Genomic DNA, 27,389 nt, shown 5'->3' on the forward strand with positions numbered 1-27,389 from the left:
AAAAGCCGCCAATTGGAAAACCACAGGCCTAGATGCAGTACCTAACTTCTGGCTAAAAATATTAACATGTTTGCACAAAGATTTAGCTATGAGTAAGAACAATTTATATGCACACCCTGAACAGACACCAACCTGGTTAACAACAGAAAAAACAATGCCCCATACTTAGGAGTGAACCTGCAAGTTATCCTAAAAATTATAGACCAGTAACTTACCTTCTGACGATGTACAAACTATACAACAGAACTGATGCAGATAGAGTTTATAGTCATTTAGAAGAAAATTCAATTATGGCAATAGAACAAAAGGGTAATAAAAGAAAGTAATATGGAGCAAAGAGTCATCTGTTACTAAATAAAGTCATAGTGGAGAACTGTAAAAAGGGGAAGAATTTAAGTATGGCATGGATTGACTACAGAAAAGCATTTGACAGTATCCCACATTCACAGATAAAAGAGTGCTTAAAAATGTATAAGATGCACCCTACACTGATCGATTACATTACAGTGACCATGAAACAGTGGCAGACCACTTTGCAATTAAGCTATGACAAAGGACAAATTATTATTCCAGGGATAAAAATTCAAAGGGTTATATTCCAGGGTGACTCTCTGTCACTGCTGATATTGTGTTGCCCTTAACTCTTTAAGCTGTCTAATTAACAGCTTAGGCCATGGTTACAATTTGGCTACTAGAAAACAACAAAGTGTAAAGACTTCTCATCTTCTCTTTGTCAGTGATTTAAAACTGTACAGCTCATCAGATGAGGAACTGAAAGTACAACTGCAAGTGGTCAAAACTTTTTCAGATTATATAAGAATGTCATTTGGTCTTGATAAATGTGCAAAAGCAACCTTTAAATCAAGAAAACTGCAACACCAAAAGCACACCAGTCTGGGACAACAATGTGATATAAAGGAACCTGAGCAACAGGGAGTGTATAAATATTTTGGAACTGATGAAGAATTAACAATAAAACATGAGCAAATGCAAATAAAACTTAGTAAGGTAAGGTATGTAGCCAACCACAGCGCTAACCCAACACTACCTCCTCCATTTTCACACTACTATCACACCTCCTCAACTAACATGTACAAGCATACCTTACCTATGCTCACTGCATGCACTCTCCTTGCATATCTTACATCCTACCAAAGCTCCATCATTCCCCCACTCAACCACTACCACTTTACTACTACTCACACCACCACCCATGTCTCACCCTCACTCAGCTCCCCTCCCACCAACTCAAGAAACATCCCTATGCACCCCCCACATATTCTAGCAACTATATTACTCTAACATAAAGCATCTCTACAACTTAACATAGTAACCCTCCCACCATACCTATTACCCACAGAGCACAATCATAAAGTTTCCCTTATAAACAAAAACATTCAAAAACCTGAGAAAACTTATAACCTCATGCATATCAAAACTAGCCCTAAGTGGAGACATCCACCCCAACCCTGGCCCTATCATCTCCAACCCCAGTCCTCATAATCAGACTAGAAACCACAACTTCTCCCATATCACAGCCAATAGAAAGCCAAGTGACTTCCTTCTACTAAGCCTAAATATTAGAAGTATATCCAGCAAAGTCCATGAACTCCATGCCACCATAGACTTATACTCCCCAGATATAGTCATCCTGACAGAAACCTGGCTAAAACCTCACATTACCAGTGAGCAAATACTCCCTACAGGTTATGGCATACTAAGAGTAGACCGGCTAAACAAGAAAGGAGGCGGTGTAGCTATAATATTTAAACAGCATCTAAACATCCAGATCTTAAAATCATCAGCTCCACAAATAGGCAATGAAGAAATAATATATACCAACCTCAAAATAAAACAAAACAAAACCGTCAACATAATTGGATGCTACTTCCCACCTGGCCAAAACAGCCCTCCACTAGAAAACCTCCTCAGCTGGTCTAACCACCATCTCCCCGAAGAAACTATAATTTTAGGTGATTTCAATATTGACTGGCAGTCCTGTTCTGGCAACAATCCAACCCATCATGTACACCTTCATGGCTTCACCCAACTAGTCCAGTCACCAACCAGGATAGATAAAAACTCCAGCAAGCACACTACCCTGGATTGGATACTAGTCAGTAAGAGCCCCCAGTCATATATAATAGGCTGCTTATCAGATAGCCTCAGTGATCACTCCCCAACATTCCTACTCAAAAAATACCTATACCAAGCGAAACCTGTCATCTACCGTCACATACGTAAAAAACTAAACTTTAACCCACTCACATTCATCTCATCCCTCAAAGAATGTAACTGGCATCCCCTAAAGTACCTCAGTCTTGATGACGCAGTTGAAATTTTTAATACTACCTTCCTGAGCATCCTTAATTACCATGCCCCCATAAGACTTTCCAGAACAAAGCACAACCCTCCCCATGGCTACAGAAAACCACTAAGTCAGAAATGAAAAACAGGGATAAAGCCCGGGAGCACTGGTGCAAAACTCCTCAAATAGACAGAAATTCCTAGAACTATGCAATAGAGTTAAAAAGCTAATAAAACAGGACACATTCCAATACTACCAGTCTGTCCTAGACTCCTTTCAACACAGCCCCAAACAATTCTGGTCCTCCATAAACTCCATCCTCCACCCAGGTAAAGTCAGTACCCCTCCTTCTAACATCTCTCACTCCTACAAAAATATTGCTACCTCATTCAACACACACTTCACCCAAACCATAGTATCACTAGCTAAACAACACAACCCCCCTCCCCTCCAACCCACACCTTCAACTAGTAATCTCCCCAGCCTTTTCTTTTTCTCCTGTACCTACCTTCATCATAAAAAAACTCTTAACTAAACTTAAGCCCACCAAGTTAGTAGCAGACAACCTCCCAAGTGAATACCTACAAATCATAGCTGATGCTCTGGCCTACCCAGTATCCATCTTGATTAACCAATCTCTGTCAGAAAGTTACGTTCCCACACAGTGGAAAGTATCACATATAATTCCCCTCCACAAAGGCGGCCCCTCCACAGAACTAACCAATTACCACCCCATAGCTATTCTCTCTCCACTCTTCAAAATACTAGAGAGATGCATATATTCTCAGGTCTCAGACTACCTCCTTACTAATAACCTCCTTTCCAATACTCAACATGGTTTCCATCCAAACCAAAGCATCACCACTGCCTTATTCTCCTTTACTAACACTATCCTTCAGCATAAAAACAATGGCTATCTCTCCTCTGCTACTTTCTTAGACCTATCTAAAGCATTTGGCATGGTCCCACACAAACAACTCATCTCTGTCCTCAATAACCTATCCTTCTCTCAATCAGTCACCAACTGGTTTCAGAGTTACCTGTCTGACTGCCAACAATCCATTGTATGGCAGAATGACATATCTCCCAACTGCCTGTCTCCATAGGGGTTCCCTAAGGATCCATCCTTGGACCCCTACTCTTCTCTGTTTTCACCAATAATCTAGCCTCTGCCACCAAACATGGCACACTCATACAATACACAGATGACTCAACCATCATCTGCTCAGCCCAGTCCCTACCCAAACTGCAAAAAGTCACACAGGAAGCCTTTTCCTCTGTTGAAACATGGTTATCCAATGCCCAATTAATACTCAACCCAAACAAAACTAAACTACTCATCTTCCAACCCACCAAACATACTCAAAACAACTCTCACTTTAACATCACAGCAAAAGACAACACCACTATATACCCAACTGAACACATCAAATTGCTAGGAGTGGAAATAGACTATAAACTAAAATTTGACATTCACATATCCATGACCATAAAAAAGTCCACAAAAAACTAGGAGCATTATAGAGAAATAAGCAACTTCTCACCAAAGCAGCAAATATTTCAATAGTAAATTCCCACCTTATCTCTACCCTACTTTATGCCTCTCCAATATATACCAACCTAAGGCAATGTGATCTAAACAAGCTAGAGACCTGCTACAACAAAATCACCAAATGCGCCACAGGGGCATCCTACAGTAGTCACCACTGTCTCTCACTTGCTGAACTGGGCTGGCTTGAACTCCCTCACCTCTTTCAATGGTATCAACTATCACTCGCCCACAAATTAGTAAACCGTCCACTAAATGTCCCATCCCTCCAGAATCAACTCTAAACCTATCGCACCACCAGACCACTAAGATCCAGCAACAAAAATCACTTGCAGATCACTAAAGCCAATAACTCTGCTGGTGAAACACTATTCTCTTGCACCATAACCAAATTATGGAACTCCCTCCCACCCACAATTACCTCCGTACCATCATGCACCCACTTCAAAACTTTACTAAAAGTGCACCAAAAAACATGCTGGCTGTGCCCTTGCAACTCCCACTCTAATATCACCCACCCCATCCAACTACTACCTTTCTTTCCACCCCACTAACTACTTTGATTATAGCAAGCTGAGATGCTCATAAGCCTAGTACTTATTATACAGCAGAAACTTCTTATTGTAACATTTATTAATGTCTGTTATGTACTTCGCAGGTAAAGATTCTAGTTGTCTACTGATGTACTATGTTCTTCATCTGTAAATATGTTTGTAATTAATTGCTATGTTAAATTGTCAATCGCTATATAATCCAATGTAACTACTGTCTGTTTATTTTAACTGTGGAGCTTTTCTCCCCGGGTCTCCGCTGAAAATGGACCTATGTCCAGTCGGACACTCCCGGTCAACAAATGTAAATAAATAAATACATTTTAGAAGACTTAAATTAATCCTGAAAACAGAGCTGGCATCTAGGTGCAAAATTCAAGCTATAAACCAGTTTGCTCTTTCTGTCCTAACTTACAGTTTTGGAGTGATTGACTGGCCCCATAACATGTTAGATAGATTAGATATTAAAACCAGAAGGATGCTTCATGCTCACCAAATGATTTATAAAAAATAGTGCATGCCAAGATTATATATTCCCTGTTCTAATGGCAGTATGAGCCTCCTTGAAATTGATTACATGTGCAGATCTGCAATTGTGGGACTGCAGACATATCTGCTGACCTCACAAGACCCAAATGTAGTGAAAATTTTGAAACATGAGGAGAATAAATCTAAGATGACTTCCCTGCTTAGTGTAGCAGAAGCATATCAGGGTCAAGCAGGAATGGAAATCAAACCACAAGTAGATAAAAATCAGGCAGCAGCTGAATGTGCCAAAAAAACAAAAGAAAGAATATAAGGTGAAGGATCAGATGAGAAGGCAAAGAATGTGGAAAATGCATAAATATAGTTGCAAGTATAGAAAACTTCTGGAAGAACCTCATGTTGATCAGGATCGAATGCAGGACTGGTTAAGGAGAGGAGAATTCAAACCAAGAGATGAAAGGTTAATACTGGCTGCCCAAGGTATCGGGCTATGTACATGTTGGTTTACAAGGTCCATAGAACATGTGGGAGAAGCAGAAAAATGTAGGTTTTGTAAAACAGAATTGGAAACAGTTGCATACCTTGTTTCTGGTTGTGACATACTAATGGCAAAAGGATTGTATACTGAAAGGCACAATCATGTGTCAAGACTGTTGCACTGGGGATTGTGCAAACGTTATGTTACTGAAATGGCTGAAAAATACTGAAAACATGAGCCACAAAGCATCATAGAAAGTGATGAAGTCTACATCACACGGGATCACCCATTATCAAGAGTTCAAAAGATAGATGCAAGAAAACCAGATATAGTGGTCCATGAAAAGAAGACAAAAGTAGCATTGATCATTGAAATTGCTACATCCAGTGACTGTAGTGTTTTGCATACAGAGAGACACAAAGTCATAAAATATCACGATTTGCAGGTAGAAATGAGGGCTATGTGGAAGAAATATACCAGACAGTTCCTATAGTAGTAGGAGCAATAGGTCTTATAAAAAATAATCTACAATTGTATTTAGATATGCTACAAATACATATAACTTTACTAACTGCAGAAGGAGTCATTTCTGGGCACATTGCAGGGGCTGTGAAGAGCACTTTTGGCTGACATCAAAGATTAAAACAATACTAATTTCATGAACTTTAATCGTACTTTGACTTAGGAATGGGGACTACTCCTGTCATGGTATTAGAAACCCAAAAGATTTGGAGAAATTAAAAAAAAAATTGAGAAACCACACAAATGTGCTACATGTGACAAGACTTGTACACTAAATATAAATCTCTTAGCTCATGAGAACATAAACAGTAGAGAAAAGCCAAATAAAGGTGCCACGTGTAACAAGAGTTTTTCAAGAAAATGCAAAATCTCTAAACATGAAACATGCACATCAATGAAAATGGAGAGAAAATTAAATCAGCACGAAAAGGAGAATAGTACTGCTACAACTAAATTCATCCTCACATGTTGGTGAGTAGGGAGAGTAGTACTGCTACAACTAAATTCATGCTCACGTGTTGGTGAGTAAGGAGCGTAGTACTGCTACAAATAAATTCATCCTCACATGTTGGTGAGTAAGGAGCGTAGTACTGCTACAACTAAATTCATCCTCACATGGTGAGTAAGGAGCGTAGTACTGCTACAACTAAATTCATGCTCACGTGTTGGAGTGTAAGGAGCATAGTACTGCTACAAATAAATTCATCCTCACATGTTGGTGTGTAAGGAGCGTAGTACTGCTACAAATAAATTCATCCTCATGTGTCGGTGAGTAAGGAGCGTAGTACTGCTACAACTAAATTCATCCTCATGTGTTGGTGAGTAAGGAGCATAGTACTGCTACAACTAAATTCATCCTCATGTGTTGGTGAGTAAGGAGTGTAGTACTGCTACAACTAAATTCATCCTCATGTGTTGGTGAGTAAGGAGTGTAGTACTGCTACAACTAAATTCATCCTCATGTGTTGGTGAGTAAGGAGCATAGTACTGCTACAACTAATTTCATCCTCATGTGTTGGTGAGTAAGGAGTGCAGTACTGCTACAACTAAATTCATCCTCACGTGTTGGTGAGTAAGGAGAGTAGTACTGCTACAACTAAATTCATCCTCACGTGTTGGTGAGTAAGGAGCGTAGTGCTGCTACAACTAAATTCATCCTCACATGTTGATGAGTAAGGAGCGTAGTACTGCTACAACTAAATTCATCCTCACATGTTAGTGAGTAAGGAGCGTAGTACTACTACAACTAAATTCATCCTCACGTGTTAGTGAGTAAGGAGCGTAGTACTACTACAACTAAATTCATCCTCATGTGTTGGTGAGTAAGGAATGTAGTACTACTACAACTAAATTCATCCTCACGTGTTGGTAAGTAAGGAGCTTAGTACTGCTAGAAATAAATTCATCCTCATGTGTTGGTGAGTAAGGAGCGTAGTACTGCTACAACTAAATTCATACTCACGTGTTGGTGAGTAAGGAGCGTAGTACTACTACAACTAAATTCATCCTCACGTGTTGGTAAGTAAGGAGCTTAGTACTGCTAGAACTAAATTCATCCTCATGTGTTGGTGAGTAAGGAGCATAGTACTGCTACAACTAAATTCATCCTCACGTGTTGGTGAGTAAGGAGCGTAGTAGTGCTACAACTAAATTCATCCTCTTGTGTTGGTGAGTAAGGAGCGTAGTACTGCTAGAACTAAATTCATCCTCACGTGTTGGTGAGTAAGTACAGTAGTACTGCTACAACTAAATTCATCCCCACGTGTTGGTGAGTAAGGAGGGTAGTACTGCTACAACTAAATTCATCCTCACGTGTTGTGAGTAAGGAGCATAGTACTGCTACAACTAAATTCATCCTCATGTGTTGGTGAGTAAGGAGAGTAGCACTGCTACAACTAAATTCATCCTCACATGTTGGTGAGTGAGGAGCGTAGTACTGCTACAACTAAATTCATCCTCACATGTTGGTGAGTAAAGAGCATAGTACTGCTACAACTAAATTCATCCTCATCTGTTGGTGAGTAAGGAGCGTAGTCCTGCTACAACTAAATCCATCCCCATCTGTTGGTGAGTAAGGAGAGTAGTACTGCTACAACTAAATTCATCCTCACGTGTTGGTGAGTAAGGAGCGTAGTACTGCTAGAACTAAATTCATCCTCAAGTGTTGGTGAGTAAGAAGCGTAGTACTGCTAGAACTAAATTCATCCCCACGTGTTGGTGAGTAAGGAGCGTAGTACTGCTACAACTAAATTCATCCTCATGTGTTGCTGAGTAAGGAGAGTAGTACTGCTACAACTAAATTCATCCTCACGTGTTGGTGAGTAAGGAGCGTAGTACTGCTACAACTAAATTCATCCTCACGTGTTGGTGAGTAAGGAGCATAGTACTGCCACAACTAAATTCATCCTCACATGTTGGTAAGTAAGGAGCATTGTACTGCTACAACTAAATTCATCCTCATGTGTTGGTGAGTAAGGAGTGTAGTACTGCTACAACTAAATTCATCCTCATGTGTTGGTGAGTAAGGAGCGTAGTACTGCTACAACTAAATTCATCCTCATGTGTTGATGAGTAAGGAGTGTAGTACTGCTACAACTAAATTCATCCTCACGTGTTGGTGAGTAAGGAGAGTAGTACTGCTACAACTAAATTCATCCTCACGTGTTGGTGAGTAAGGAGCGTAGTGCTGCTACAACTAAATTCATCCTCACATGTTGGTGAGTAAGGAGCGTAGTACTGCTACAACTAAATTCATCCTCACGTGTTGGTGAGTAAGGAGAGTAGTACTGCTACAACTAAATTCATCCCCACGTGTTGGTGAGTAAGGAGGGTAGTACTGCTACAACTAAATTCATCCTCACGTGTTGTGAGTAAGGAGCATAGTACTGCTACAACTAAATTCATCTTTACGTGTTGGTGAGTAAGGAAAGTAGTACTGCTACAACTAAATTCATCCTCACATGTTGGTGAGTGAGGAGCGTAGTACTGCTACAACTAAATTCATCCTCACATGTTGGTGAGTAAAGAGCGTAGTACTGCTACAACTAAATTCATCCTCATCTGTTGGTGAGTAAGGAGAGTAGTACTGCTAGAACTAAATTCATCCCCATGTGTTGGTGAGTAAGGAGAGTAGTACTGCAAGAACTAAATTCATCCCCACGTGTTGGTGAGTAAGGAGAGTTGTACTGCTACAACTAAATTCATCCCCACATGTTGGTGAGTAAGGAGAGTAGTACTGCTACAACTAAATTCATCCTCACGTGTTGGTGAGTAAGGAGCGTAGTACTGCTACAACTAAATTCATCCTCACGTGTTGGTGAGTAAGGAGAGTAGTACTGCTACAACTAAATTCATTCTCACTTGTTGGTGAGTAAGGAGCGTAGTACTGCTACAACTAAATTCATCCTCACATGTTGGTGAGTAAAGAGCGTAGTACTGCTACAACTAAATTCATCCTCACGTGTTGGTGAGTAAGGAGCATAGTACTGCTACAACTAAATTCATCCCCACTTGTTGGTGAGTAAGGAGAGTAGTAGTGCTACAACTAAATTCATCCTCACGTGTTCGTGAGTAAGGAGCGTAGTACTGCTACAACTAAATTCATCCTCACGTGTTGGTCAGTAAGGAGAGTAGTACTGCTAGAAGTAAATTTATCCTCATGTGTTGGTGAGTAAGGAGCGTAGTACTGCTAGAACTAAATTCATCTTCACGTGTTGGTGAGTAAGGAGCGTAGTCCTGCTACAACTAAATCCATCCCCACGTGTTGGTGAGTAAGGAGAGTAGTACTGCTACAACTAAATTCATCCTCATGTGTTGGTGAGTAAGGAGTGTAGTACTGCTACAACTAAATTCATCCTCACGTGTTGGTGAGTAAGGAGCGTAGTACTGCTAGAACTAAATTCATCCTCACGTGTTGGTGAGTAAGAAGCGTAGTACTGCTAGAACTAAATTCATTCCCACGTGTTGGTGAGTAAGGAGAGTAGTACTGCTACAACTAATTTCATCCCCACGTGTTGGTGAGTAAGGAGAGTAGTACTGCTACAACTAAATTCATCCTCATGTGTTGGTGAGTAAGGAGCGTAGTACTGCTACAACTAAATTCATCCTCACGTGTTGGTGAGTAAGGAGCATAGTACTGCTACAACTAAATTCATCCTCACGTGTTGGTGAGTAAGGAGCATAGTACTGCTACAACTAAATTCATCCTCATGTGTTGGTGAGTAAGGAGCGTAGTACTGCTACAACTAAATTCATCCTCATGTGTTGGTGAGTAAGGAGCGTAGTACTGCTACAACTAAATTCATCCTCATGTGTTGGTGAGTTAAGGAGCATAGTACTGCTACAACTAAATTCATCCTCATGTGTTGGTGAGTAAGGAGTGTAGTACTGCTACAACTAAATTCATCCTCATGTGTTGGTGAGTAAGAAGAGTAGTACTGCTACAACTAAATTCATCCTCACGTGTTGGTGAGTAAGGAGCGTAGTGCTGCTACAACTAAATTCATCCTCACATGTTGGTGAGTAAGGAGCGTAGTACTGCTACAACTAAATTCATCCTCATGTGTTGGTGAGTAAGGAGCGTAGTACTGCTACAACTAAATTCATCCTCACGTGTTGGTGAGTAAGGAGCGTAGTACTGCTACAACTAAATTCATCCTCACGTGTTGTGAGTAAGGAGCGTAGTACTGCTAGAACTAAATTCATCCTCATGTGTTGGTGAGTAAGGAGCATAGTACTGCTACAACTAAATTCATCCTCACGTGTTGGTGAGTAAGGAGTGTAGTAGTGCTAGAACTAAATTCATCCTCATGTGTTGGTGAGTAAGGAGAGTAGTACTGCTACAACTAAATTCTTCCCCACGTGTTGGTGAGTAAGAAGCATAGTACTGCTACAACTAAATTCATCCTCACATGTTGGTGAGTAAAGAGCGTAGTACTGCTACAACTAAATTCATCCTCATCTGTTGGTGAGTAAGGAGAGTAGTACTGCTAAAACTAAATTCATCCCCATGTGTTGGTGAGTAAGGAGAGTAGTACTGCTAGAACTAAATTCATCCCCACGTGTTGGTGAGTAAGGAGAGTTGTACTGCTACAACTAAATTCATCCCCATATGTTGGTGAGTAAGGAGAGTAGTACTGCTACATCTAAATTCATGCTCACGTGTTGGTGAGTAAGGAGCGTAGTACTGTTACAACTAAATTCATCCTCACATGTTGGTGAGTAAGGAGAGTAGTACTGTTACAACTAAATTCATCCTCATGTGTTGGTGAGTAAGGAGCGTAGTACTGCTACAACTAAATTCATCCTCACATGTTGCTGAGTAAAGAGCATAGTACTGCTACAACTAAATTCATCCTCACATGTTGGTGAGTAAGGAGCATAGTACTGCTACAACTAAATTCATCCCCACATGTTGTTGAGTAAGGAGAGTAGTACTGCTACAACTAAATTCATCCTCACGTGTTGGTGAGTAAGGAGCGTAGTACTGCTACAACTAAATTCATCCTCACATGTTGGTCAGTAAGGAGAGTAGTACTGCTAGAACTAAATTCATCCTCATGTGTTGGTGAGTAAGGAGCGTAGTACTGCTAGAACTAAATTCATCCTCACGTGTTGGTGAGTAAGGAGCGTACTACTGCTACAACTAAATCCATCCCCACGTGTTGGTGAGTAAGGAGAGTAGTACTGCTACAACTAAATTCATCCTCATGTGTTGGTGAGTAAGGAGCGTAGTACTGCTACAACTAAATTCATCCTCACGTGTTGGTGAGTAAGGAGTGTAGTACTGCTAGAACTAAATTCATACTCACGTGTTGGTGAGTTAGAAGCGTAGTACTGCTAGAACTAAATTCATCCTCATGTGTTGGTGAGTAAGGAGCGTAGTACTGCTAGAACTAACTTCATCCTCACGTGTTGGTGAGTAAGGAGCGTAGTACTGCTACAACTAAATCCATCCCCACGTGTTGGTGAGTAAGGAGAGTAGTACTGCTACATCTAAATTCGTCCTCGTGTGTTGGTGAGTAAGGAGCGTAGTACTGCTACAACTAAATTCATCCTCACCTGTTGGTGAGTAAGGAGCGTAGTACTGCTACAACTAAATTCATCCTCACGTGTTGTGAGTAAGGAGCATAGTACTGCTACAACTAATTTCATCCTCATGTGTTGCTGAGTAAGGAGAGTAGTACTGCTACAGCTAAATTCATCCTCACGTGTTGGTGAGTAAGGAGCGTAGTACTGCTACAACTAAATTCATCCTCACGTGTTGTTGAGTAAGGAGCATAGTACTGCTACAACTAAATTCATCCTCACGTGTTGGTGAGTAAGGAGCATTGTACTGCTACAACTAAATTCATCCTCACGTGTTGTGAGTAAGGAGCGTAGTACTGCTACAACTAAATTCATCCTCACGTGTTGTGAGTAAGGAGCGTAGTACTGCTACAACTAAATTCATCCTCACGTGTTGGTGAGTAAGGAGCATAGTACTGCTAGAACTAAATTCATCCTCACGTGTTGGTGAGTAAGGAGCGTAGTACTGCTAGAACTAAATTCATCCTCACGTGTTGGTGAGTAAGGAGCATAGTACTCCTACAACTAAATTCATCCTCACGTGTTGGTGAGTAAGGAGCGTAGTACTGCTAGAACTAAATTCATCTTCACGTGTTGTGAGTAAGGAGCCTAGTACTGCTACAACTAAATTCATCCTCACGTGTTGGTGAGTAAGGAGCGTGATACTGCTACAACTAAATTCATCCTCATGTGTTGGTGAGTAAGGAGCATAGTACTGCTACAACTAAATTCATCCTCACGTGTTGGGGAGTAAGGAGCATAGTACTGCTAGAACTAAATTCATCCTCACATGTTAGTGAGTAAGGAGTGTGGTACTGCTACAACTAAATTCATCCTCATGTGTTGGTGAGTAAGGAGCATAGTACTGCTACAACTAAATTCATCCTCACGTGTTGGTGAGTAAGGAGCGTAGTACTGCTACAACTAAATTCATCCTCATATGTTGGTGAGTAAGGAGCGTAGTACTGCTACAACTAAATTCATCCTCATGTTTTGGTGAGTAAAGAGTGTAGTGCTGCTACAACTAAATTCATCCTCACGTGTTGGTGAGTAAGGAGCATAGTACTGCTACAACTAAATTCATCCTCACGTGTTGGTGAGTAAGCAGCGTAGTACTGCTACAACTAAATTCATTCTCACGTGTTGGTGAGTAAGGAGCGTAGTACTGCTACAACTAAATTCATCCTCACGTGTTGGTGAGTAAGGAGCGTAGTACTGCTGCAACTAAGTTCATCCTCACGTGTTGGTGAGTAAGGAGCATAGTACTGCTACAACTAAATTCATCCTCACGTGTTGGTGAGTAAGTAGCGTAGTACTGCTACAACTAAATTCATCCTCACGTGTTGGTGAGTAAGGAGCATAGTACTGCTACAACTAAATTCATCCTCACATGTTGGTGAGTAAGGAGCATAGTACTGCTACAACTAAATTCATCCTCATGTGTTGGTGAGTAAAGAGTGTAGTACTGCTGCAACTAAATTCATCCTCATGTGTTGGTGAGTAAGGAGCGTAGTACTGCTACAACTTAATTCATCCTCACGTGTTGGTGAGTAAGGAGCGTAGTACTGCTACAACTAAATTCATCCTCACGTGTTGGTGAGTAAGGAGCATAGTACTGCTACAACTAAATTCATCCTCACGTGTTGGTGAGTAAGGAGCATAGTGCTGCTACAACTAAATTCATCCTCACGTGTTGGTGAGTAAGGAGCGTAGTACTGCTAGAACTAAATTCATCCTCACGTGTTGGTGAGTAAGGAGCGTAGTACTGCTGCAACTAAGTTCATCCTCACGTGTTGGTGAGTAAGGAGCGTAGTACTGCTACAACTAAATTCATCCTCACATGTTGGTGAGTAAGGAGCGTAGTACTGCTACAACTAAATTCATCCTCACATGTTGGTGAGTAAGGAGTGTAGTACTGCTACAACTAAATTCATCCTCATGTGTTGGTGAGTAAGGAATGTAGTACTGCTAGAACTAAATTCATCCTCATGTGTTGGTGAGTAAGGAGCGTAGTACTGCTACAACTAAATTCATCCTCACGTGTTGGTGAGTACCTTCACATTGTGGACCCCGTTTTCACAAAATTTCACTAAGATGACACTGATATACAAACTGTATTTTACATAGCATATATCATGGAGAGGGGAAGGCTAAAAATAAAAAAGCCAGCTTTGGACACAAGTCCCAGGATAGAAAAAAAGTGCCCAATCCTGGAATACACAATGCTGCCAGGATTGGAAATAATGACAATGCAGACTCCTCAAGACAGGGAAATATTCCTACAATAGGGTTAGGTCACGCTCGGGGGGTTGTCTTGCCTGTTGTAAAAGGAAGCAGTAGTCCACAAAAACACAAAAACTGACTGACCAAAAAGAGTCATAAAGATGATATAGTAGACTATTAAGAATAAGGAAGAAATTATGTAGTATAACTATTAAGAAAGAAGCCCAGAAATTCCAGATAGAGGATATTCAAAAAGATCAAAAGAGAAATTAAAAGACATAAAAATATTTGCATAAGAAAACAATTGTCAAAAGCTTAAAATGCAAATTTGTATTAATTAATACAACAAATCCATGAAAAATATTACATAGACAAAGAAACTTTGAAAAACTTGGAAAAAGAAGTGACAAAAGAATTGTGAAAATATAAAGAACAAAACCTAGAGATTTTTGAGAGGTATAAAAAGGAAATATGGACATGGGGAAGAAAAAGAGATCTGATATGGTCTAATATGTATCCAAAGGAGAAAGCCAAACTAATCATTACAAAAACAGCAGCTCCAAAGATAATTGAAGAGAAATACAGGCAAAGGAAAATTTCACTCTATGAACAATATGATCAGAAAGAGGTAATGCAGAACAGAAGATTATTAAAGAAGTCAAACAAACAGAAGCTGAGGTCATGGAATACCTACAAAGTGAGGGATTTAGTGTAGAAAGTTTAACACAGGTTATGTCATAGCATGCTGGAGCAATGAGTCCTCAAAGTAAAGTGAAACAGTAGGAGCGGAAGACATCTGAAGAACAAATATGGGCACGGGAAAGAAAAGGAGATTTAATACGGTGCAATATTTATACAAAGGAGAAAGCAAAAGTGATCAGTACAAAAAGAGCAGCACCAAGGATATCTGAAGAGAAATATAAGCAAAGGCATCCGGAAATGGAAATGTTCAGAATATGAAAAAATAAGAAAACAAAGGGTGAAAGTAGAAGAGAGGATTAGTAATGGAGAAGTTAAAGAAATATAAAATGACATGTGGATTACATAGAAAGTGAAGGATTCAGTGTAGAAAATCCAATTCTGATAATGTCACAACATGATGGAACAACGAGTTGCCAAATTAAGGAGAAACAAGTGAAATGGAAAGTATCTGATCATTTGCCACTTAGGGTTACTGTGAGGCCTTCAGTAGGAAACCAGTACAAACATTCAATTGGAGTTGCGCAGCAAGGCAAGGAGCAGGAAACAGTGGCAACTCTGATGCAGTTAGTATTGCGGCATGATGGGCCAATGAGTTCCCGTATCAAAGAGCAATATATATTGCAGGATGCTGCTGAAGAGAATATGTTACAGAAAGATGTTCTGGAACTTTCTGTAGAATGCCTGCAGGAAATAGAAAACAAAGAATGTGCCCCCAGTTTAGAAGAAAATTATGTAAAGGAAGAGTTGCTTAATTTAATAAGAGACAGGTAGACATATTAAGTCTGATGAAACTAGATTACAGAAAGTAAATAAGACCCACAATATTAGAAGTTTGACAAATGAACACAGTAATTAAGGTTATAAACAGAAATCCATGTGATAGAAGTAAACAGGATGTATTACTGTGCAGCTAAAGTAATAATAGATAAAGTCCTACCACAAACACATGCAACAGTGAGGGAAAGGAAGGGAAAAAGTAAAATGCCATCAGGGAAGCATCAACTGGAGAAAACTGTAAAGCAATTAAGACAAGTATCAAGGTTAGAAGAATCTAGAAGAGGTATAGAGCAATGAAAATACTTACAAAGATAGCCGAGGTAAAAGCGACACACAGTATGAAAAAAGACCAAGATCTAACATACACCAGGACAAATAACACACTAAATATTAGGACAAGCAGAAAAGAATTAGAAGATATGCAGATGACTATATAGGAAAAGTACAAAATAACCAATTCATTGAAGACCCAAAAAAGTGTTATGGGAACTGGGAAACAAAGCAAAAGGAATAAAAACACCACCAAAAAAATAAGAAATAGCCATGTTTTGAGAAATATTTATGAAGACTGCGTGGAACATAACAAAGATGCTGAGTGGATAGAAGAAGTAAAATAAACAGTAAGAAGTTCAAATGTACTGGATATGAAATGCAATGAAGTAAAAGACAAATTGAAACAAAATTAACAAAAGCTAAATTTGGATAATCCTAGGCCCTAACGTCTGGCTAAAGGTATTAACATTTTTTAAATTAAGATTCAGTCTTGAGCAAGAAATACTTGTATGCACATTCTGAGCAGACGTCAACCTGGTTAACGAGAAAATGATGCTCTTCCCTAAGAATGAACCTGTAAGCCATCCTAAAAACTATAAAGGCCAATAACTTGCTTCTCTGTGATGTTTAAACTGTATACTGGAATTGATGCTGATGGAGTTTATAGTCATTTAGAAGAAAACTCAGTCATGGCAATAGAACCAAAGGACAGCAAAAGGAAGTCATATGGAACAAAGGATCATAGTTTGCTAAATAAAGTCATGACAGAGAATTGTAAAAAGGGGAAGAATTTTAAGTATAGTGTGGATAGATTACAATAAAGTTACAATAAAGCATTTGACAGCATCCCACATTCATGGATAAAGGAGTGATTACAGATGTATGAGACATCCTGCATTGATCAATTATATTACGGAGACTATGAAACAATGTTGAAACACTTTGCAATTAAGTCATGTCAAAGGACAAATTATTATCCCAGGAGAAACATTCTCTGTCAGTGCTGTTTTCTTGTATTATCCTTAACTTGTTAAGCTGTCTACTTAGCTTAGGTCAAGTGTAACAACTTCAAATCTTCTTTTTTGTAGATGACTTAAAACTGCATATTTCATCAGATGAGTTAAAATCACAACTGCAAGTGGTTAAAACTTTCTTAGATGTTATAAGAGTGCCATTTGGTCTTGATAAATGTGCAAAAGTAACATTTATAGCAGGAAAGCTACAGCACCAACAAAATATCAGTTTCGAACAGGAATATGATAAAAAAGAACTTGAGCATGAAGGAGTATATAAATATTTGGTAATTGAAGAAGGACTGACAATAGATCATGACAAAATGTGAACAAAACTCAGTAAGAAATATTTTAGAAAACTAAAACTATTTTTGAAAACAGACCTGGCATCTAGGAACAAAGTTCAAGCTATAAACCAATTTGCTGTTCCTGTTCTTATAGTTTTGGGGTGATTGATTGTTCCCAAAATGTATTGGATTAGTTGGACTGCAAAACAAGAAAAATGCTTCACTGTTATATATAAAAATCACTGTATACCAAGATTATATATTCCTCGTTCTGAAGGAGGTATGGGCCTCCTCAAAATTGATTACAGGTATAGATCTGCAATTGGGGCTGCATACATATCTGCTGACCTCAGCAGATCCAAACCTAGTGAAAGCTTTAAAACATGAGGAGAATAAGTCTAAGATGGCTTCCCTGCTTAGTTTAGCAGAAGCATATTGGTGTTAAGTGGGAATGGAAAGCAATCCAGAAGTAGACAAAAGTCAGCCAGCAGCTGAATGTGCTAAAACCCAAAAGAAAGAATAAAAGGAAGAGGATCAGATGAGAAGGAAAGAAATGTGGAAAGAGCATAAATAATGTTAGCAAGTACAGAAAACTCCTGGAACAATCTCATGCTGATCAAAATTTGTTGCAGGAATGGTTAAGGAGAGGCAAATTGAAACCAAAAGATGAAAGGTTAATAACGGCAGCCCAGGGCAGTGGATTACATACACACTGGATTATAGAGTCCATTGAACGTCTGGGATAAACAGACACGTGTAGGCCATGTAAAAAGAATTGTTGCTGAGTGTGATATACTTTTGGCAGATGTTCTGTATACTGAAAGGTACAATAATGTGGCATGACTGTTGCAGTGTGGGTTGTGCATTTGGGTCTTATTAACTTTCTGTAATATATTTCTTTCATCGATCATAATATGTCTTCCCATCTCAATTAAATCAAGCAACTCTTCTCTTAGGTCATTTTCTTCTAACGTGAGGGTACATTCTTTGCTTCTGCACCAGAAACATGAGCCACAAATCATTATAAAGAATGATCAAGTGTATATCACATGGGATCGCCCATTACCAACAGTTCAAAAAATAGATGTGAGAAAACCAGGTATAGTAGTCCTTGAAAAGAAGATAAAAGTAGCACTGATCATTGAAATTGATGCATGCAGTGATTACAGTGTCTTACGTATGGAGAGGCATAACATCATAAAATACCAGGATTTGCAGGCAGAAACAAGAGCAATGTTGAAGAAGGATACCCAGACAGTTCAAATAGTAGTGGGAGCAATAGATCTCATAAAAAAAAAATTACAGTAATATATTGATGCTGACTACAGACTTGTAATTCTATGTGAATTACAGAAGGAGTCAGTTCTGGGCACAATGCGGGCCCTGCAGAGAGCACTTTTGGCTACCATCAAAGACTGAAACAATACTAATTTCATGAACTTTAATCATACAATGACTTAGGAATGGGGTCCATTCCCATCATAGTATTAGAAACACAAAAGACTAGGATAAATTAGAGTTTTATGCAAAAAACAACCATTTTAACACATATGAAAAATACAGTGTGGAAAAAAGAGAATAAATGAAAGGAAGATGTTTGGGAACTTTCTTGAGAATGTCCACAGGAAACAAGAGAGCAACAAATGTGCCCTCAATTTAGAAGAAAATCATCTAAGAGAAGAGTTGCTTGATTTACTTGAGATGGTTAAACATATTAAGATAGATGAAAGAAATATATTAGAGTCAGTAAGACCCAAAATGTTAGAAGTCTAATAAAACAGTTGAACACAGTAATCGAGACTATTAAAAGAAATTCATGTGATATCACAGACATGAATAGGATATATTACTGTGCTCTAAAGCCTCAGCTTGAAAACATACAGCAATAAGTGAAAGGAAGGGAAGAAGTCAAATGTTGTCATGGAAGCATCAGACAGAGAAAACTATAAAGTAATTAAGGCAAGAAGCTTCACTGTTAGAAGAATATAGATGAGGGAACAGATCAACAGAAATACTTAGAACGGCAGATGTTATAAAAGCAATGCACAGTATCAAACCGGACCAGGATCTTTGATTCACCATTTTAAATAATAACTGAAGATATCGGCACAAACAGAAAAAAAAAAAACTTTGAAGACATGCAGCTGAATTTAAATGAAAAGAGCAAAATAAGCAATTAAACGAAGACCCAAAAAAGTTTTATTGAGATGGGGGGGAACAAAGCAAAAGGGATCGAAACACCAACATAAATAAATAAATTAATAAATAAATAAAATAAACTAAGAGGCACATTTTGGATAAATATTTATGAAGACCCTGTGAACGAATGGAGAGAAAAATGATACGAAACAGTTAGCAGATTAGATGTAAAGGATATGAAGTGGGATGGAGTTACAGCCGGAGAAATGAAAATAGAATTAAGAAAAGCTCCTAATTAGAAGCCTACACGCCCTAACTTCCGGCTAAAAGTATAAACATTTTTACCAAAACTTTAGCCCTGAGTAAGAATTACTTCAATTCACATCACGAACATACACCATTCTAATTAACAACAGAAAAAACAATACTTTTCCTTAAGAGTGAGCATGTAAGCCATCCTAAAATCTATAGCCCAATAACTTGCCTTCCAACAGTGTACAAACTGTGTACTAGAATTGAGCAGACAGAGTTTATAGTCATTTAAAAAATCATGACTAGAATTAATGCAGAGTATATAGTCATTTAAAAATCATGGAAATAGAACAAAAGGGTAACATAGAAAAGTCATATGGAATAAAGCATCATTTGTTACTAAATAAAACCATAATATAGAATTGTAAAAAAGGGAAGAATTAAGTGTAGCATGGATATATTACAAGAAAGCATTTAGCAGTATCCTGCATTCGTGGATAAAGGAGTGCTTATAGATGTATAATGTACATCCTACACTGATCAGCTACATTACAGTGACCATGAAACAGTGGCAAACCACTTTGCATTAAACCACAACAAAAGGCAAATTATTATCCCAATGATTAAAATTTCAAAAGGAGATATTCCAGGCAGATTTTTAGTCACTTTTGTTGTTTTGTCTTGCATTAATGTAACAGCAGTCCACGTCAACATGTGAATTTTGCTGAGCTATAATACTCCTGGATTGCACTGGTGATGTTTGGAATTATAATCCATTTTAGGATGTGAAATATTATAGCAATAACCCACGCCTGGGTGTGGGTAATGCTGGATTTACCCACGGTTGGCGTGGTTTGGTCCCGAGGGCGAAGCCCGTGGGACCAAACAAAGCCAACCGTGGGTAAATACAGCATTACCCACACCCAGATGGTTATTGCTATTCATGACATTATTTAAGAAAAGAAACTATTACTTTTCTTAAATAATGGCATAGTATAATGCCTGTTTACTGCCCTTCCGCAGATGTCTGGCATCGCGGCAGTTCTGATGTACTGCGCCTGCGGTACATCAGAGCTGTGAGCAAAAGCAATGGAGAAAGCAAGATCTCCGTTGCTTTTTTACTGTTTAAGCTATGTTAAATGGGTTTAACATAGCGAGACATTTAAAATAGGCAAAGGAGATGTCCGTTGCTTATTTTAAAAGTGTCTCGCTATGTTAAACCCATTTAACATAGCGAAAATAAAAACGGAGATCTTGCTTTCTCCGTTAAACCTGTCTGCTATGTTAAATGGGTTTAGCATAGCGAGACAGCTAAAATAAGCAACGGAGATCTCCGTTGCTTATTTTAAAGCTGTCTCGTTATGTTAAACCCATTTAACATAGCGAGACAGTGTTTTAAAAGTAGAGTTATACTAATGGAAAAAAGTCCGGGCGACAGGACCTTTTTCCATTAGTATAACTCGATTTACAATGTGCATGCTGGCCAATCAGCGTGCACGTTTTGGGGGGATCATGGTATAATCTGTTATGTATCATTCTCAGCTTACTTTGGTCACGCCAATTTAGGAACTCAACAAGCAAGGCCTGCTTGTATTTCAAAATCCTTTGTATCTTGGTTATATATTGTTACTTTTAAATAATGGTTAATAAATAACTTATTTTATACTTTTATTTTTGTAGGATTTGTAAATGCTAACATTCAAAACTATTTTGCGGAATATGAGAAACCACCCTAAATTGATTTAACTCCAGTCAGTGTAAAAAAGAATTGGTTTAGAATGTTTTGAAGTGTATGTTTTTATTTTTTTTAATATTCAGTTTGGCAACTTTATCATTTGCTTCTTACCTGAACTTTTTGAATACCTGGTTCATTAACTAGGAAGCTGCCAAAAATGAAATCAGTCTGTCACCTTGAGAAGTGTGAAATGCTGACTCGCTCCATACACTTATTGGGTGGATTTAGTTGAACGTTCTTTGAATTATTTGTTAATGGTCTAAGGATTCACACTCTGCTTGTGTATTGTATATAAGAAATGAAAGTGATCACGTTTAAAACTGGAAAGAGTGCAGCTATCATGGTTCATAACTGTTCATTAGCTAGAGTGACACACCATGTTTTGTTTTGTCACAGAGCTGACATTTTTAAAATTGTCAAAACCTCCACTCCTTCTCGTCAGAAATAATGTAAGCAAACCAGAAGCACCTCCGCTGGCTTTACCATAAAGGGTACCCTCCAAAAAGTCCTCGAACACCAAAAACAGTCCAAATGGTAATCCACAAACGTATCAGCCACTCGTTGTCTTAAAAAATAGTAAATTTAATGAACAAACGTAGACACACAGATAGAACTGGGATTGAGCGCGCTTTCATCTATCACAATAAGACTGCATCAAAAATGCATTTTTAAAATTGTATTTTTATATAGTGAGCATTTTTTATTACACAAAGTCTGAGTTGCTTTTGGAGTCAAGAAAATGTTCATGCAGTCATTATATTATTACCCAATTACTTCAATTCAGGGTCACAACAGGGCTAAAGACTATCCTGGCTCTGTATGGGTGCAAAGCAGAGAAATTAATGCTGTGTAGAATGCCAGTCCTTCACATGATGTACAGACACACACACACACACACACACACACACACACACACACACACACACACACACACACATATATACACAAAAAACTATGGGCACCCCCATCTCACACACACACACACACACACACACACACACACACACACACACACACACACACACACACACACACACACACACACACACACACACACACACACACACACACACACACACACACACACACACACACACACACACACACACACACCTATGAGCATTTTAGAGGATTACCTACAGCGACACACACACACACACACACACACACACACACACACACACACACACACACACACACACACACACACACACACACACACACATTAAAGTACTGTAGATCAGAAGTGCTAACATTTCAAGGATTAGCAATGTCCACACAGGCAACAAGTAAAATCCACAAAAATGAATAATTAAATAATTATAAGCATTCAAAAACAAATACAGATCGTTCATCATGCAATGAATTTTTTGTTAGTAGCACTTCACCGACAAATACAGATCATTCATCATGCAATTAATTTGTTGCTAGTAGCACAGCATTGACAAATACAGATCGTTCATCATGCAATCAAGTTGTTGCTAATAGCATTGCATTGAAGGTTGTTGAAAAAAGTAATTCTGCCCCATTAGAGTGGGTTGTGTTGGGGCAGCCACGGTGGTGCATTGGTTATCATTGCCTCCTCACAGCAAGAGGTTCCCTGGTTTGATTCTTGACTGGGGTGCCTTCTGTGCGGAGTCTGTATGTCCTCCCTGTGGTCGCATCGGTTTCCTCCGGGTGCTCCGGTTTCCTCCCACATCCAAAAGACATGCTGTAGGTGGATTGGATACTCTAAAATTGGCCATAGGTGTGAGTGTGTGCATGTGTGTGCCTTCTGTTGAAGGTTGGGTGCCGGGCTGGCAGCTCGACACCATAAAACTCCACTGCCAATCATTCTGAGGATCATTGTTCTGCTGTGGCAACCCCTAACTGGGAAAAGCTGAAAGGAGAAGAGTGGGTTGTGATTATTTAAAGCATGCTGACCAGTGGCAATCTAAGTGAATTCCATACGTATATGTAACATGAGTGGGGTGTTTATTTTACATGAAGGTTCAAGGATACTAGAAGGGAGTAAAGCCTGAGTGTGTAAAGGAGTAAAAAGGCCCTTAGAGGAAGGAATGTTTTGTGATTTGTATTTTAATGCACACCATTGATTTTTAATTGCATAGGATAATATTGCAGATATATACTAACAATTTCTTCCATCCATATACTTACAGATCACATAAAGTGATTGCTAATTAAATCATAAATTTATCATCATCCAAAATAATAGTTACACTCCTTCTGCTAATGTACTAACAGTTAGTGAACTAATGTTCACTAACACTGAACTGCAGGAAATGTGCATTTGGCATTGCATTGTTTTGTAATTAATGCCTCATGCTGTTCTGGGTAAAATAATCAAATTTGTAAATTGGAAGCAACTGGCTTTATATCAAATATTTAGCTGAGGTTTGTTCATGTTGGCCATACTGCATATGGCTATCTTTTAAAGTCAGAGGATATTAAGTGTGATCCTTGGAACACTGAAATATTAAGTATGATTATGAGAACATATGCTGACTATGACATTGCATCATCCGTGATTATATCCCTTCTCTGAGGTACAACAGTGTTGGAGTTAGTATATATACATATTCTGACTCTGACATTGCATCATCTGTGAGTATATCTCTTCTCTGAGGTACAGCAGTGTTGGAGTTAGTATATATAAATAGCAGAGTTTGGAGGGGGACAGCCCATATCATGTTAGGGGAAGCCTTCCCCTTACAGAATATTTTAAAGGTGTAACAGTAAGCTTACAAATTAGTTTATTCTATGAGTCATCATTACATTTTTAAAGTACAGTGACTCTTAGGATCAGGTCTTACACTTTTGATAAGGGCCCTGTATGTGGGCAGTTTACAGAAAACAGCAGGGAAGGCTCCAAGTTCAGGGATAACTGCATAATATGGCTGTAAAATCAATCTGGACATCAAACTGGTACCTGCTAGACACAACCTGAACATCAGTACTAAAACTGGTCACTGACAAATACACTGTTGGCAAAAGCTGACAATCAGAACTTCACTGCAGTGTAGTTACAGAGCTACACAAATAGGAGACTACACTTTGTTCTCATGGATACACAACTCTTGAGCCTTCCAGTGATACAGCATTAGCATTGTAGATGTAAATAAAACCTCCAGCATGTGTTCCATGCAGAGATACACACACACACACACACACACACACACACACACACACACACACACACACACACACACGTGGCCTTAGGTAATCTGGTGCTCTAGGTAAAAAGGCTCCACGGTGCCCCCCCACACCACCTGGTGCCCCCATCCTGGTCTACCTACACCAAATAAATACTGAAAAAGTGCCCCTGCTACAGCGGCTGCCTTGTTGGCCTATGCCTAAGGCTGACTATGTACACACACACACACACACACACACACACACACACACACACACACACACACACACACACACACACACACACACACACACACACATGCACACACACACAAAGTTCACTTTCCCATGATGACACCATGTAACCTGTGCAGAGCTTGCTGCTTTAGGACAGCATCTGCATACATGTGCCATCACGCACGAGCGAACTGTAATGCATCAACATTGCAGAAGTCCATCCATTTGTCATGTCAGTCAACATAAATCCTACATGTGATGCACATAAGCGACAGTACATATGAATGGGTAATGAGCACAGCACGGTGGAGAGGTATCCTAAATCATAGTGCCGACTGCTGTGCATGCTTACTGATCATACTGCCAACTGCTGTGCATGCTTACTGTGTCTCTGCAGTATCTTTCTCAGTGTACATGTACAGGATGCACAGTGCTGTGTAGGCATAGCATAATGTGCCACCCCACTCAGTGAGCACTTTGATGTTGGGACAGTATGTTAGCTAACAAGAGACATCAGTACAGAAACTGGCATGGAAGATCCTCAGTTCAGAACAAACTAGGAGAGAAAACAGGAGTTAAAACAACAAAAGAAGTTAGTACAGAAACTGAACAGACTGTGTCCGCAGTTAGAAACACCCTAAGAGAAGTTGGTAGCAAAACTGAGGCTGAGTCAATGAATCACATACTAAAGAAACAGAGAAAAGGGAATGGATCAGAGTCACAAATGTCCCCCTGCTACATCAAAGCAGAGATCAAGACAGAAACTGAACCAAGATGCTGAAGAACACAGCAAGCAGGAGAATAACTGAAGCAGATACAGGGAAACTAACAATGTCCCCTGCAAAGGAAAATTGTTATTGAATCTCCATTTTTAGAGGATAGTTTAGTGAGAACAAGATATACTTAGTATATCTAGAGAGAATATATCCAGAACTATGTTATTGAATCTCCATTTTTAGAGGATAGTTTAGTGAGAACAAGATATATTTAGTATATCTAGAGAGAATATACCCAGAACTATGTTACTGAATCTCCATTTTTAGAGGATAGTTTAGTGAGAACAAGATATATTTAGTATATCTAGAGAGAATATATCCAGAACTATGTTATTGAATCTCCATTTTTAGAGGATAGTTTAGTGAGAACAAGATATATTTAGTATATCTAGAGAGAATATATCCAGAACTATGTTATTGAATCTCCATTTTGAGGATAGTTTAGTGAGAACAAGATATATTTAGTATATCTAGAGAGAATATACCCAGAACTATGTTATTGAATCTCCATTTTTAGAGGATAGTTTAGTGAGAACAAGATATATTTAGCATATCTAGAGAGAATATATCCAGAACTATGTTATTGAATCTTCATTTTGAGGATAGTTTAGTGAGAACAAGATATATTTAGTATATCTAGAGAGAATATATCCAGAACTATGTTATTGAATCTCCATTTTTAGAGGATAATTTACTGAGAACAAGATATATTTAGTATATCTAGAGAGAATATATTCAGAACTATGTTATTGAATCTCCATTTTAGAGGATAGTTTAGTGAGAACAAGATATATTTAGTATATCTAGAGAGAATATATCCAGAACTATGTTATTGAATCTCCATTTTTAGAGGATAGTTTAGTGAGAACAAGATATATTTAGTATATCTAGAGAGAATATATCCAGAACTATGTTATTGAATCTCCATTTTAGAGGATAGTTTAGTGAGAACAAGATATATTTAGTATATCTAGAGAATATATCCAGAACTATGTTATTGAATCTCCATTTTAGAGGATAGTTTAGTGAGAACAAGATATATTTAGTATATCTAGAGAGAATATATCCAGAACTATATTATTGAATCTCCATTTTTAGAGGATAGTTTAGTGAGAACAAGATATATTTAGTATATCTAGAGAGAATATATCCAGAACTATGTTATTGAATCTCCATTTTTAGAGGATAGTTTAGTGAGAACAAGATATATTTAGTATATCTAGAGAGAATATATCCAGAACTGAAAGGGAAATGAACACAGCCAAACTGCATAGCCATACGTTGAAGTAGGTACAGTGTGACAGAAGAAAGAGAACTTTGGTGCCAAAGCCTTTTACAGTAGTAGTGATGAATTTGGCACATAACCACTTTCTGAGCAGTCATCTAAGACTGATTATACAAGGACCAGGGTGTTAGCCAGATTTTACTGGCCTAATATTTATTTATTTATTGATATTTGTTTACCGGATGCAAACATTCAAAAAGTACCATAGTAATCCAAACGGGAGCACTTTACAATGTCGAGATCCCAAAAGATCGAATTTCATATGGCCGAGACCACATGAGCGAAATTTTGGAATCCCGACATTTTGAATGGGAGATCCGTATTTTGATGACAGGGGAGAGAGAGAGAGAGAGAGAGAGAGAGAGAGAGAATGGCAATGGGTTAAAAGTTTGAAACTTCTGAAGAATTCCCACCTCTATGGAGAGGAACAATAAATACTTTTTGTTTTCAGATGAAGGGAAACATATGATTCCAAGATGGATCTGTTGACTTGTATATTCATAAGATAGGCTATGGACTATATAGCTTGTTTAAGGTATCCTGGTGGGAGACTATCAGCAGAGGTAAGTACAGGGTTTTAATTTTAGTAGTAATTTTT

General features: G+C 38.6%; 1 gene segment (V, D, J or C); it reads left to right on the plus strand.

Annotated features, from left to right (window-relative positions):
• Positions 1–27,389, plus strand: part of LOC122815134 — a 133,916-nt gene that overhangs the window by 71,423 nt on the left and 35,104 nt on the right.

This window comes from Protopterus annectens, chromosome 11.part0, assembly GCF_019279795.1.
Source record: "Protopterus annectens isolate FY-2018-M chromosome 11.part0, PAN1.0, whole genome shotgun sequence".
NCBI classification, from domain to species: domain Eukaryota; kingdom Metazoa; phylum Chordata; order Ceratodontiformes; family Protopteridae; genus Protopterus; species Protopterus annectens.